A 12,870-nucleotide genomic window follows, 5' to 3' on the forward strand; every position below is an offset into this window, starting at 1 on the left:
AAAACACGCACACAAAAGTGAGGAAAATTCAATTTCAGTTTAACCTTTTTTTTCCCAATAACTTTTTCTTTTTTTTTCATGTTTTGTCTTTATATGACATACACAGTTTACAGACAGGTGGGAAACATGGGGAGAGAGATGGAGTATGCAACAAAGGCTGAGAAAATGTGGTACGCACCTTAAAGTCCCCAGACCTGTAAATAGTTTTTCAATCATAGAAAAGTAAAATGATCATAACTGGAGAGAATGAACTACAGTCCTTCCTCACTGATTGAAATCCTCCTATCTGCTGTCAGAAATGGTTTGACCTGTCTCATGTCTCATACTGAAAATGTTGAGGCTCTTATGTTTTCCTTCAAATACAGACCGGTTCTCATTCTCTAGTGTGATTGTCTGATGACTTACAGTATCAGCCACTACCCTGTTAATGAGAATCAAAATTCACCATGCTCCATGCTGACTCCAGCTGCTGTGAGAACATGTGAGGGGTGGAGTTCATAAATCCAGTGAGACACGTGTACCTCACCTGTGGAATGAACGTAGACCATGTCCAGACTATTTATATAAAAAAAAAAAAAAAAAAAAAAAAAAAGTCAGGCTTGAGTCAGATTAACATCACTCTGTGGATCTGGATCCTCTGAAGATTTTATCACTGCATCAACCTGATTTAACTTCACACTGTCTGCACTGTCTGACCTCACGTTCACCTGGACTGGACCCAGCAGAGGAGGGATAGTGTCTGTTTTCATTTACACAGCAGCAGCAGCAGCTGTGTGATGGTGTCCAGGTGAACAGAAGCTGAGTACAGCCTCCACCATCCATACAGTGACTTTATTTATGACCTCCATTAATCTAGAGATGACTGATTGAGCCACTATGGTGGCTAGGCTAATGAGGGCTATTTTAGCTCAGAGTGAGAATCAATATCAGAATAAGAAATTATTTTACCATCATTTCAAAAGCATTGCACATCCCCCAACAACAGAACAGACAAGACAAACTTATATATGCATATTTAATGAGGCGATGACAGTCTGCTAGAGATCAGCATAAGCCGCTCCACTACTAGTGGCATACTGTTAGCCACATTTCAGTCTGTGGGTGCCATAAAGCAGCGGTGATCTCACCACAAGACTTTCCATTTATTCTGTGTTCTTCAATAAAACCCACATATTCCTGTAAAGACATTTAGTTTACTTCCAAATCATGGCTCAAAATGACTGCAACTAATTAATGCTCCTGACTTCCTGGTATGAGAATGATGATTTACACACACGTTTTCAATTTCCATATATTATCTATATATAAGAAAAATCAGTTAATGGTTTGTTTGGTCATTTTCCATTTTTGATTATTAAAACTGCTTTGTTGCACTGGATGAAACGACAGAGGATCACCAGAGTTTTTATACTTCATCCTGAGGGAACATGAATGTCTCCATCCACCAGCTCTGAAAGCATTTCATTCAAACATGTGTCAGTCTCATAGAGGTGTCATGAGGAATCATCTTCTGGGGACCTTGAGTGTGAATTGTTGAGATATTTCAGTCTGGTCCAAAGGGGTGGACTGAACAACAGATGCTGCTAACATGGCTAAAAAGTCAACTTGGTTATTTCATACTCTAGACAGCGAATTGAAACTTCGGGCCCAACATATAACTGGGTCCTTGCCCGAGCCTGGCACATATACTTCTGCCCATATATGGGCAGATTCCAGCTGGTATCCTCCAGTACTGGCTGACAGCTGGAGGGTTTTCTGTGTGTGCACCAGAGTTGGCCCAGATGTGGAAGTAGCATCTGACAGTCCTGCTGTATTTGAGATCTGATGAGAATATTGATCACACACACATCAGAGACTCTGTCCTCTTTCACTCTACTCTGGCTTTTGAACCTTGTTGCTATAGAGACTGTTCAGCTGAAATCACACAAAACCTATACATTTTATTATTACTACATAAACAGTTCTTTTTAGATTCCATTATCTGCTGCAGAGAAAATGGAAAGATTAGTTAGCTTTTACATTAGGAAGTGGCTAGGTGTTCCTAGATGTTTAAGTACGGTGGCACTGTATGGGAAAGGCATACTTCAGCTCCCAGTAACTAGTCTAGTGGAGGAGTTTAAATATACTAAGGTTAGGACAGAGCTCCTGTTATCTGGGAGTAAAGATGTGGTAGTCAGTAAGGTGGTTCCAAACTCAATCAAGGGGAGAAAGTGGAATCCAAGAATGGCAGTGCAGGAGGCAGAAGCAACGCTCAGGCATACAGAGATTGTGGGTAATGTCCAAATAGGCCGGGGAGGCTTGGGGCTTGGCCCAGGCAAACCGGTGTGGAGTAGAGCAGGTCCCAAGGAAAAGAGAAGCTAGTTGTGGAACAGGTTCGTAGACAGGAGGAGATATTAAGGGGCGCAAAGGCAGTGGCTCAGGCTAAGCAGGGACAGTGGTTGAATTGGGAAGGTGTAGATAAGAAAAAGCTTAGCTGGAAAGAGCTGTGGAGTATGGAGGAAAGTAGCATTAGATTCTTGATAGGGGCAACATATGATGTATTGCCAACTCCCCAGAACCTAAAACTCTGGGTAAATGGAGACCTGCTATGTTCATTGTGTTCAGGTACTGCAACTCTAAAGCACATTTTGTCAGGCTGTAAGGTTAGTCTGTCGCAAGGCCGGTACACGTGGCGACATAACCAGGTTTTAAAAAGCTTAGCTGCAGGAATTGAAGACCTAGGAGGCAGGCAAATTTAGGAAGGGTCTAAACAAAGAGAGTTGCAATCAAGTTTGTTCAAGAGGGAGAGAAAAGTTGTAAGACAGCAAGGGAGGCAAGGCAGCTTAGAGGATGCTTGTGACAGGGAATGGTAGAGGTAGATTTAGGAGGAAAGCTTGTTGTTCCCCAGGAAATAGCCCATACAAAGCTACGGCCTGACATAGTCTTGTGGTCTAGGAGTAGAATGAAAGTATATTTTCATAGAGTTGACTGTTCCCGTGGGAGGCTTTCAGTTGAAGAAGCATATGAAAGGAAAAAGCTCAGGTATGTAGAGTTAGGGGCAGAAGCAGAGCAGCGAGGATGGAAAGTTAGGATTTGTCCAGTGGAAGTAGGATGTAAGGATTTGTAGCAAGGTCTGCTGTCTCTTTGATGAGGGAGTGTAGGAGCAAGTGGACAGAGTGTGAGGAAATAGTAAAGTACATGTCAGATGAGGCAGTAAGATCCAGTCAGTGGATTTGGATGAGAAGAAAGTAATGGTAGCTGGGGGCCAGCAGGGGGAGCACTTAGGATAGACAGTCTTTTAGGAGAAGCAAGGAAGAAAATCCAGGAAGAGGAAGTGTTAAGTGGGGGTGTGGCCTGTGTGAGCCTCTTTGAGACATGCGGTTAGTTCAGGTGAGTTGGCCTGTATTGTTTGTTTTGTTATTGCTTTGAATTGGTTTATAGAGTGGTGTCTTTGACTGTCTAGGTGAGTTTGTTTGTGTTTTAAGGTGAGTTTGTTGGAGAGTGGGGGAGTAGGGGGAGGTAGGAAGCACAGCCTAAGCGGGCGGGGGAGAGCTAGCCCAAAAAGGCACCTCTCCCTGACTCTACCTCCCTCATTCAAAATGGCCGCCACTTTCTCCAACTGGTTAGGGGAGTTTGTTTGCTGAATCTGCTAGTGTGTTTTGTCCTAGTTGATGATGTTGTTAGTGGTAGCATAGGCAAGGTAAAGGAGAAAATAGTGGTGGTGTGAGGAGCACTGATGGCTGGCATTAGGGGAGTGACTCTGGGACGCCAGTGATCACTGTCTAGCCTCCTGGAGGTGTCGTGGGACCAACTAGACGAAACACTGGTGAAAGGAGGTTCCCACCTGATGACCCCAAAGACATGTTAGTTATCACTGCTCATTAGTCTGTGTAGCTGAATTAATAGTTATCATAGGACTTAGGATGTTAAGCTTAGGGAGCTATTCACTGAGTCTGGTCCAGTTTCTACAGCACAAGTTTCTTGTGTTTATCTTAAATACTTTTGATACTGAATTTACATTTTGCTGATGATACCATTTGCAGCTCCATGACTGGTGAGGCTCTAAAACAGTTCAAATCTAGTGTGTCAACTTCTATGCTGTGCAGTGTAATAAAGAGTGCAGCCTCATGGTGGTGTCCGCAGGGCTTTAATCTTATTTTTAAAAAATTTTTAAAAGCAGAGGGCATAGAGGATTGGAACTGATTCAATGAGGATGTTTATGTTTGGCATGTTAGAAAATCAGCCTCATCTACAAGATTATAATAGAAAGCATGTGTGTGTGTTCTCTACAGGCCTATAGGGACAATGTTTCACATGACCTTTCACCCCTGCTGCCACAAGCAGAAAGCTCTGCAGTGTTTTAAACTTGCTAGTGACTGGATGTGGAGCAACAGCTGTGACAAATGCTCGGAGTGGGACGGCCCAATCACAGGAGAGATGAGATGGCATCACACTGATTTTCAAACCATCAATCTGCTGCTTATTTTTGTAACCACAGATACTTTTCATAAGAGCAAAAACTTTAATTATCACTGAGGGAAAATCGGGTTGCTGCAGTAATAATGGCCACATAGTTTTCCCTCATTCCTCTCACCCCTCTATCCCTGCTTTTAATACACTAAGTTTCCCCATCTATATATACCCCTCACTCATTATATTATAAAGCTCCTTTCTCCCACTAATTCACAACAGTGGTTTCCCTTCAGATGCTCTCTTATAGACCCAAAGCATCTCTAACAGTCCTTATAGTTAGTGAAGCAATGCAGGTTTTAGTCACCAGAATGTTTTATGTAGAATATAGGCTAATATATAAACATATTTTCATTTTAAATAAGAGTCTACAACCACCCTAGCAGCTATGTGAGTCTCTTAGCTAAACACAAATTACAGCTGAGGCTGATAAGATTGTCACTGTGTTGCAGGTATTTGGTCATAAACCAAAGTACTGGACAAACTAAAATTATTAATCAGAAGCCAAGATCGTAAAAGTTATTGCAATTCATCCTGAGGGGAACATGAACGCCTGCAGACTGAATTATACAATGATAATCAGGGGGGTCGACTTTTTCCCCAGGTTGAAAGGGAACCCAGTACAGAGCAGCTGCTTCAGGGAACTGAGGTGTTACAGTGCTCACAGTATCTTATTTGTTTAACTAAAGCTGTCAAATAAATGTAGTGGAGTAGAGAGAACAATATTGTCTGAGATGTAGCAGTGGAAGAATAAGTTAACATCAAATGGAAATAGTCAAATTAAGTACAAGTACCTCAAAACTGTACTTAAGTACATTACTTTGAGTAAATGCACTTAATTATTTTCCACCACTGCTGATACAATTACCGAGCTTTCAGCACACATGGACTTTAATATTGTTCATTGAGCCAACAGGTAAAACTCCTGAATTCCTGAGTGAAACAAAGAGGGTATCTAATATAGAAGCAAATATCAAAAAGATAAAAGACTAACTAAACCACCACAGATACACAAAGACTATTAACATGAAATAATAAACTCCATATTGATGTCAACGTTTCTTTACAACAGCTAATCCTCCATTGTGTCACTGCTCATGACTAATCACCAGTGTTTGTAACATTTGATCATATATGACATTTTATATTGGTAATGAAATGACAAGCTAACTGTGAGGATTACAAATACAGACTGATGTGAACTCAAAAGCACGACGAGGCAGTAGAGTCTGAGTTAAAGTTAAATTTAAACCAGGTAATCAGACAATCAGGCAAAAAAATCCAATGGGGGGGTGTAGGAGATCAAAAGTCCAAAAACAGGGAGGCTTGTTCAAAAACAGGTACAACAGGTACAACAGGCAAAGCAGGGACAGTGATGCTGAAACGCTTGGCAGTAAGACACTAGACAATCTAGTAGAGAGCAAGGGAAAATGGATTGTTATATATATATATATATATATATATATATATACATACTGAGGGACTGATGAGAGAATGAAGCCACAGGTGTGGAGATGGACTGGGAAAAACCAGGTTAAGGTGATGAGCAGAGTGCATGGGCTGATTGGGAGGCAGGATCTGAAATGACAGGAGAGTTAGTGATGAGACAAGAAAACAAAACTAGGAGAAAACAAACTGAAGAGCTGCGTTTCCACTGCAGGAACTTTCCCCAGAAACCAGGAATCTTTTGAGGAACTATGCATGTTTCAACTGCAGCAACCACAGTCTAAATTTAGTTCCCGGGTAACTGATCGACCCCCAAAAAAGTCCCTGGTCTGGGGGTAGTACTTTCAAAAGGTTCAGGAACTTTGGAGGGTGTGGTCTGCAGTGCTGACCATTTCTGTCTGCCTGAGTACTCGCTGCATTTTATTTCACCTGCCATGTTTAAAAGTTTGCAGTGAGTGAGCGAGCACCAAGCGAGCAGACACATTTCCCACACTGCGAAACAGGTCTGAGAGAAGGTAAAAAAACTGGAACAGGACGTCAAAAAATAAAAAAACACAACAACCAGAGTCGCTAGGGTTGCCACCCGTCATGTTTAATATGGGATCGTCCTGTATTTGCAAATAAAATAACATTAGTAAGCTAAAATGTAACTCAAGGCTAAACTTAGAAACTAGCTAACTTCAGTGTTCATCTGTAAATATTTGACACAATCTAATCAAGAAATTCAGACGGTGAGAAAGTAAAGTGTATTAAAAAAGCAGAGTTAGCAACATTTACCTACAGTGTCTGCACAACACATGGGAGCAGAGAATTGAGGACACGAGCCACTGATGGAGGCAGGCAGATGAGACATTCAGCTAATGTCAAGGTTAAGAAATGGTATGGTCCATTTTAGGTCGTAATCAGTGGGGTCAGACTACGGTAATGAATTTCATATCAATACATCCAATAGTTGCTGAGACATTTCACTGAAAAACACTTGTCAGATTCTTGGTGGCGTTAGAGAAGAAATCAGGGACTCACCAAAGTCAGCAGGGTACATCCTCTGTAGACCATGCATGTCTTCACAAACTTACATGGTAATCAATCCAATAGGTGTTGAAATACATTTCAAATGTGTTAGTTGAAGCTTTCCTCCATTCTGTGTCTGTTGACCTTGACCTGAATTAGACCACTTAGCTGTTGTATTAATTTCCCTCAGGAGAGCTAATGCAGTAGGTCTATACACAGGACTATGAGTATTTTAATGGAAAAGTTTACATTGATATAAGAGGAGAAAAAATCTAAACCTGGTTACTTAAACTTTCTCTGGGGCTCCTGGCCATTACTGTCAGGAGTAGAAATCTGTTAAGTACAAGTCCAGTGTAATGACAGAGGAAAATACTGAGATTAATCAAAGACAAATATATACAAGGGTTTACACCCTGAATGTTAGTATGAGTGGCTACTTGGTGAGGGAAAAAGAAAAATGTCTCCACTGTCAGCAGTGAGAAGGATTTAAGAGGATTTTTTTTGAGCAATTGAATCCCTTCTTCCACTCTAGCGGTGATGTCACCCTCTCTAGCCCTGAATATTCCATGCAATACACACCCATTATAAACTCAAAAATGATCAGAAAAAAGCATAAAACTAAAACTGTGATTAATGAAAAACCGTACAAGATATCAAAAAGTTAAATTAAATTCAAATAGCTGAAAGTCTTGGGACCCGTTTAAAGATTAAATGAATGAGCAAAGTAGTTGAGTTTCAAAGAGGAGAAAGGTTTCAAGGATTTGAACAAACGCTCCATTGTAAAAAAGTCAGACAAAATTATCAATATTTCAGAAATCATTGGACATTTTGCTGAGAAAAGTAGTGCCTGGAATGTCCTGATCGAGACACGTTTTGACATTTGAATGGAGTTTCTAGTTTTCTGGGACTAGTAGCGGGCCAAAAAACGGGTCGGAAGAAAAAAAATAATGCGTGTGAATGCTGAGAGCTGAATGAGATCGCTGAAGCAATGTTGAAAAAGCTGAAATAACTGCTGGAGCAATGCTAAAGTAGCTCAAGCAATGGCTCAAGATTAAAAGCACAAATTGTAAGCTGGAGGTTGAATGGTATGAAATGGTTCAAAAAGGCCTTCGTTTTTGTTTGAATGTGTAACAAACCGCGTAAATCTCTAGAAAATATACAAAATGTGAAAAACATGTTAGTTGAAAACTAAATGGCCTAAATTGGCTGAAAAAAACCTAAGTAAGAAGAAATTTACAAGCAAAACTTTTAATGTCACACCTGAAAGAGATTTCCAACATTGCTTGAAAAATTAGATACCAAAATGTTGAACTGTAGGAGCTGAAGTCCATTAGCTACAAAATCTGAAAACTGAAACATGTTGTTGAAACACTTGAAAGCCAAATTATTTACCGCCATAGGTAGGAGTAGGAATGAAATGCCTTAAAAATAGTAATCATTTGTAATAGTAACAGAAAGATGAACTACATTCTAAATAGTAGAAACTTTAATATAAGATATGAATAAGCTGAAAAATCGCTTAAAAGCTGTAAGTGTTGTGAACAGTTAAAATTTTGAATAAAGTCTGTAGCTGAGAGTATTCTCAAGTAGTTGAATTTCAAAGACGTTGAAGTTTTGAAGGAGTTGAGCATCGTCTCCATTCACTTACATTTTATAAATTGCAGAAAAACCTTATCATTTCAAAAATGATGAATAGTATCAAAACCTTGAAGGAAAGGATACATCTCCTGAAGAAGCTGAAAGTTTTGATAGTTGAACGGTTTATGTAGTACAAAGTATGCAGGAGTAGTTAACAACCGAAGGAAAGTAAAAGGAGGATGTCGAGTGTTACTGTCATCTCCGTCTATGAGTACTAACTTGTAACAGTTTTTTGTATCTGTATCTGTGTGTGTGTGTGTGTGTGTGTGTGTGTGTGTGTGTGGACATGAACTAACTTTAATAGTACGAATGGGAGGCTGACTCGCAACTATTGAACCAAATTTTTCTACTATTAAGGAAGAAATTATGTGTGAAGATTCAAATATGTGACCGTAAGGACGAGTTAAAAAGATTTTAATCAGACAAATTTTAGAGCTTCTTCCACTCTAGCCTTGAAAATTCCGTGCAATACACACCCATTATAAACTCAAAAATGATTAGAAAAAAGCTTGAAACTAAAACTGTGGTAATTGAAAAACTGTTATATGTTAATATGTATGACTGTTAATATCAAAAAATTTAAATACAAGCTTAAAGGGCTGTCTACAGTTTAAAGGTTGAATGAAGTCTGTAGCTGAGAGTATGCTGAAGTAATTCAAATTTAAAAAGGCTGAAGATTTCAGGGGTTTGAACGTGGTCCCCATTCATTTGAATGGCAAAAGAAATTAATAAAAAGCTTAATATTTCAAAAATTATAAATAATATCAAAGTTATTGCTACAGCATTAAAACTAATAAAGAGAAACATTTTTGACCTGACAACAACATATAGTGGGATTGCTTAATTCAGCAATCCCACCAATTGTGCCTGCAATGAAATAGCATTGAAGGCATATATTATTATTCTGCATACTTATTGTGTGTCTGCAATGCAATACCATTGAAGGCATATACTAAAAAATTCATGGATAAATTTTGAATGTGCCTGCTACTTGGTGCGTGTACTTCACTCCTCACATTTCAATGATGATGGTGGTGTGTGTGTGTGTGTGTGTGTGTGTGTGTGTGTGTGTGTGTGACAGAGACTTACAGAATTTGAATAGTGAGCCTCAAAGTGATTGGAGTACCCTCAACCTCTCCCACTGAATGCAATTCTAACCAGGAGCTGATTTCCAGAGAAAAGCAGAAGTGACCCATTTTTGTAACTCGCTCCTGTGTCCACATTTTTGGCTCTAGAAGCTGCAAAGCCACACAATCTGGGCACAAAGATCTTGTGCTAATCATGGTCTGCTCATGGTTCTGATAGGAGTTATAGTTCTTTTCAAAAATAGCAGTTGTTGGAGAGGCTCTCCAAGCCAAAATCTCACTCAGCTCTGTGTGAGGTCTTACAGCTAGACACTGCTGTTCGACATGGTTCGTTAGGAGACTCTTTGATATCTGTAACGTTTACAAACACAGCCACACAGACACAGACACACCGACATGTTGAATTTACCGCCGTTCATCTGCTGACACGCTGACATCAGTGTGGTGGCCCATCTCCAGTCAATTTCTGTTACTGGTAGAGATATTGCTGCTCTGTCTGATCACAGTTAATGTTGCTGTTTCCTTCATCACAGTGTCTAACTACCTGCTGTACATTTAAACTTACACTAGTTCTGCTCCAGCACTAAGTGAATGGAAACGATGTTCACATCCTTCAAAACTTCAAAGCCTTTGAAATTCAACTACTTGAGCCTGCTTTGGAGTTTATTTATTTAAAAACAAGGGACAGTGCATATTAATGAACATATACATGTAAATATGCCAGATTATAGCCAAGCGGCTAATTTCCATCTGCAGTCCCTTTGGCAGGTTGATGTTAACAATGTGAAATAATAAAATCAATAAACAACAGTAACAACAAGTAGGGCAATTGGAAGACAAAAAAAGATACAGTAGTATTGTAGATCATGAAACATGCAGACCAAGGGTCGGGGTATTATACGTATTTCACTAATATTTAGATGCTAAAGACTTTAAATAGATAAATATCAGAGAGCTGATTAAAGTGCAAAGTGCTATAGTGTTAAAGTGTTAAGTGCATACTTATATTGCAGATTGCCCAATTGTACAGTAGATAATTGCTATTTTGAATGCACAATACTGGGTATGCACTCATTGGGAGTTGCGGATGGTACCCCAACAATTGGCTAACACTGAGCAACTATACAAGTTTTAGGCTAAGATGTGGTTACAATGTTGATCTTCCAGTAGCCAAGCTTTAACATGTTTGGTGAAAGAAGTCAGAGACGGGAGTTCACGTATCATGCTTGGTATTGAATTCCAGGTATGAGATGCACGAAAAGAAAAAGCAGCTTGACTAAAGGTCCTTTTCCAAAAGGAACTACACAGTCACCTCTAGAACCGGCTCTAGTTGATCTGTTTGAGTTTTTTTTCACAAATTCCTGTAATGGAGGAGCTGCTTTGCCGTGGAAAATTTTATAAATCAAAATCACGTCAGTGTGTTTAATAATATTGTCCCAGCTTAAGCGCTCATGTTTTTTTAATATCTGACAGTGATGGTACGTTTTCGTTTTTTTGTCTAATACTTTCAGAGCTTGTTTATAGACTGTTTCAATTGGCTTTAGTGTTGTCTTACAAGCCGACACCCAGCTTGTTACGCAATAGGACAGGTGTGACATAATCATACTGTCAAAATACATTTTAGCTGCCTCAGGGGTTAGGTTATTTCTAATAAACCTGAAGTTGGACAAGTTAAACTTAATTCTATTCACAGTGTTTTTTATCTGTCGTTTAAAAAGAAGATGTGAGTCAAGAGTAACTCCTAAGTATTTAAACTGTTGTACCACCTCGATTGTTTTACCATGTACTAAAACTTTAGGATCACTGTCAGAATTTGCTCTCTTTGAGAAGTACATACATACAGTTTTGGATATGTTCAAGTACAGTTGGGATTTCTCAAGCCAATTGTACACATTTGTCATAGCATCCGTCAGTTCTTGTGCAGCATGTTTTTTATCGTTTGCATGGACATACAGAACAGCATCATCGGCATACATTTGGCAGGTGACATGCGAAGGACAAAAGCTTGGCAGATCATTTATAAACAAACTGAAAAGCAGTGGACCTAGGACAGACCCCTGCGGTACGGCCTAGATCAGTGGTTCTCAAACTTTTTTAACCAAGTACCACCTCAGAAAATACTTGGCTCTCCAAGTACCACCATAATGACCAACACTATACAGTAGCGTAGTAGGCCTAAGCATTCATCAAAAACAAGGCAGAGGTTTTATTCCTAAAGAAGTATTTTTTAATATTGTCAGCCAGTTGTAACATTTTACACAGTTTGAACAGTAACACAGTAACACTGCGCTTAAATATAGGAAAATAAAAAAACTGTTTCTTAAATAATGATTCAATTAAAAAACAGGCTGTCTGAAACTTCACACACTGCTGTAATGGCTGCTTTCTGAAACAGAAACACACACAAACACAAGAGAAGAACAATAAGATTAAGAATAAAACAAAAGTGGGGAAGAGCATTAAGATTAAACAGCTGTACTTAAAACATACACAGACTATTGATGACAACTTACATGAGCTTAATGTGATGGGTGTGCGTGCCTCTGTGAACGCAGTCCTGCAACATCTGTAGTCTCATCAAGCTGTATGGCAAATTATCGACTGTTCTTAATGCGCTCAATCAGTGTGTTTTTAACATCGCCAGCCATGTCTTTTTATCCTCCTTGACACAGTGTCATTGGAAAAGTGGCACCAAGTTTAACTCTCTGGCAGCTTTCTCTCTGCACATGATCTGTGTCATCTCTTTGGCTAAAGGTAAACACAACTGTTCCCCAATTGTGTGCGGCTTACCGGCTCTTGCGATCCGGAGGCTGGCACGATATGAAGCTTCCTGTGCTTTGGCTATGGGTGTACCAAAGGACTGAATAGTGGACTTTGACTGTTTCAGTTCATCACATTTTCGTAAAAAAATTCCACTGGTTTGTCGTTAAGTTCCCTGTGTTTGGTTGTAAGATGCCGTTTGAGATGCAATGGTTTCATGCATTCGTTGCTCAAAACGTCGCCACATATCACACACTGCGGCCTGGGCTCTTCCTCTCTCCCGCTCCAAATAAATCCAAATTTGATATATTTTTCGTCATATCTCCTCACTGGTTTGTGCCTTTTGTTTTTGCTAGCAGCTGCTCTGGGGGCTTCACTGGCGCCACCGCTGTTAGCACCTGCACCCTGCCCACACTCGTCCTCTTCAGTTCTCGCTCTCTCCTGGTCCACAGTTCCCTTCGCAGACTGAAGCCACGACAGT

The sequence above is a fragment of the Seriola dumerili genome, unplaced genomic scaffold (assembly GCF_002260705.1).
Source record: "Seriola dumerili isolate Sdu_G_001 unplaced genomic scaffold, Sdu_1.0 BDQW01000008.1, whole genome shotgun sequence".
Taxonomy (NCBI): domain Eukaryota; kingdom Metazoa; phylum Chordata; class Actinopteri; order Carangiformes; family Carangidae; genus Seriola; species Seriola dumerili.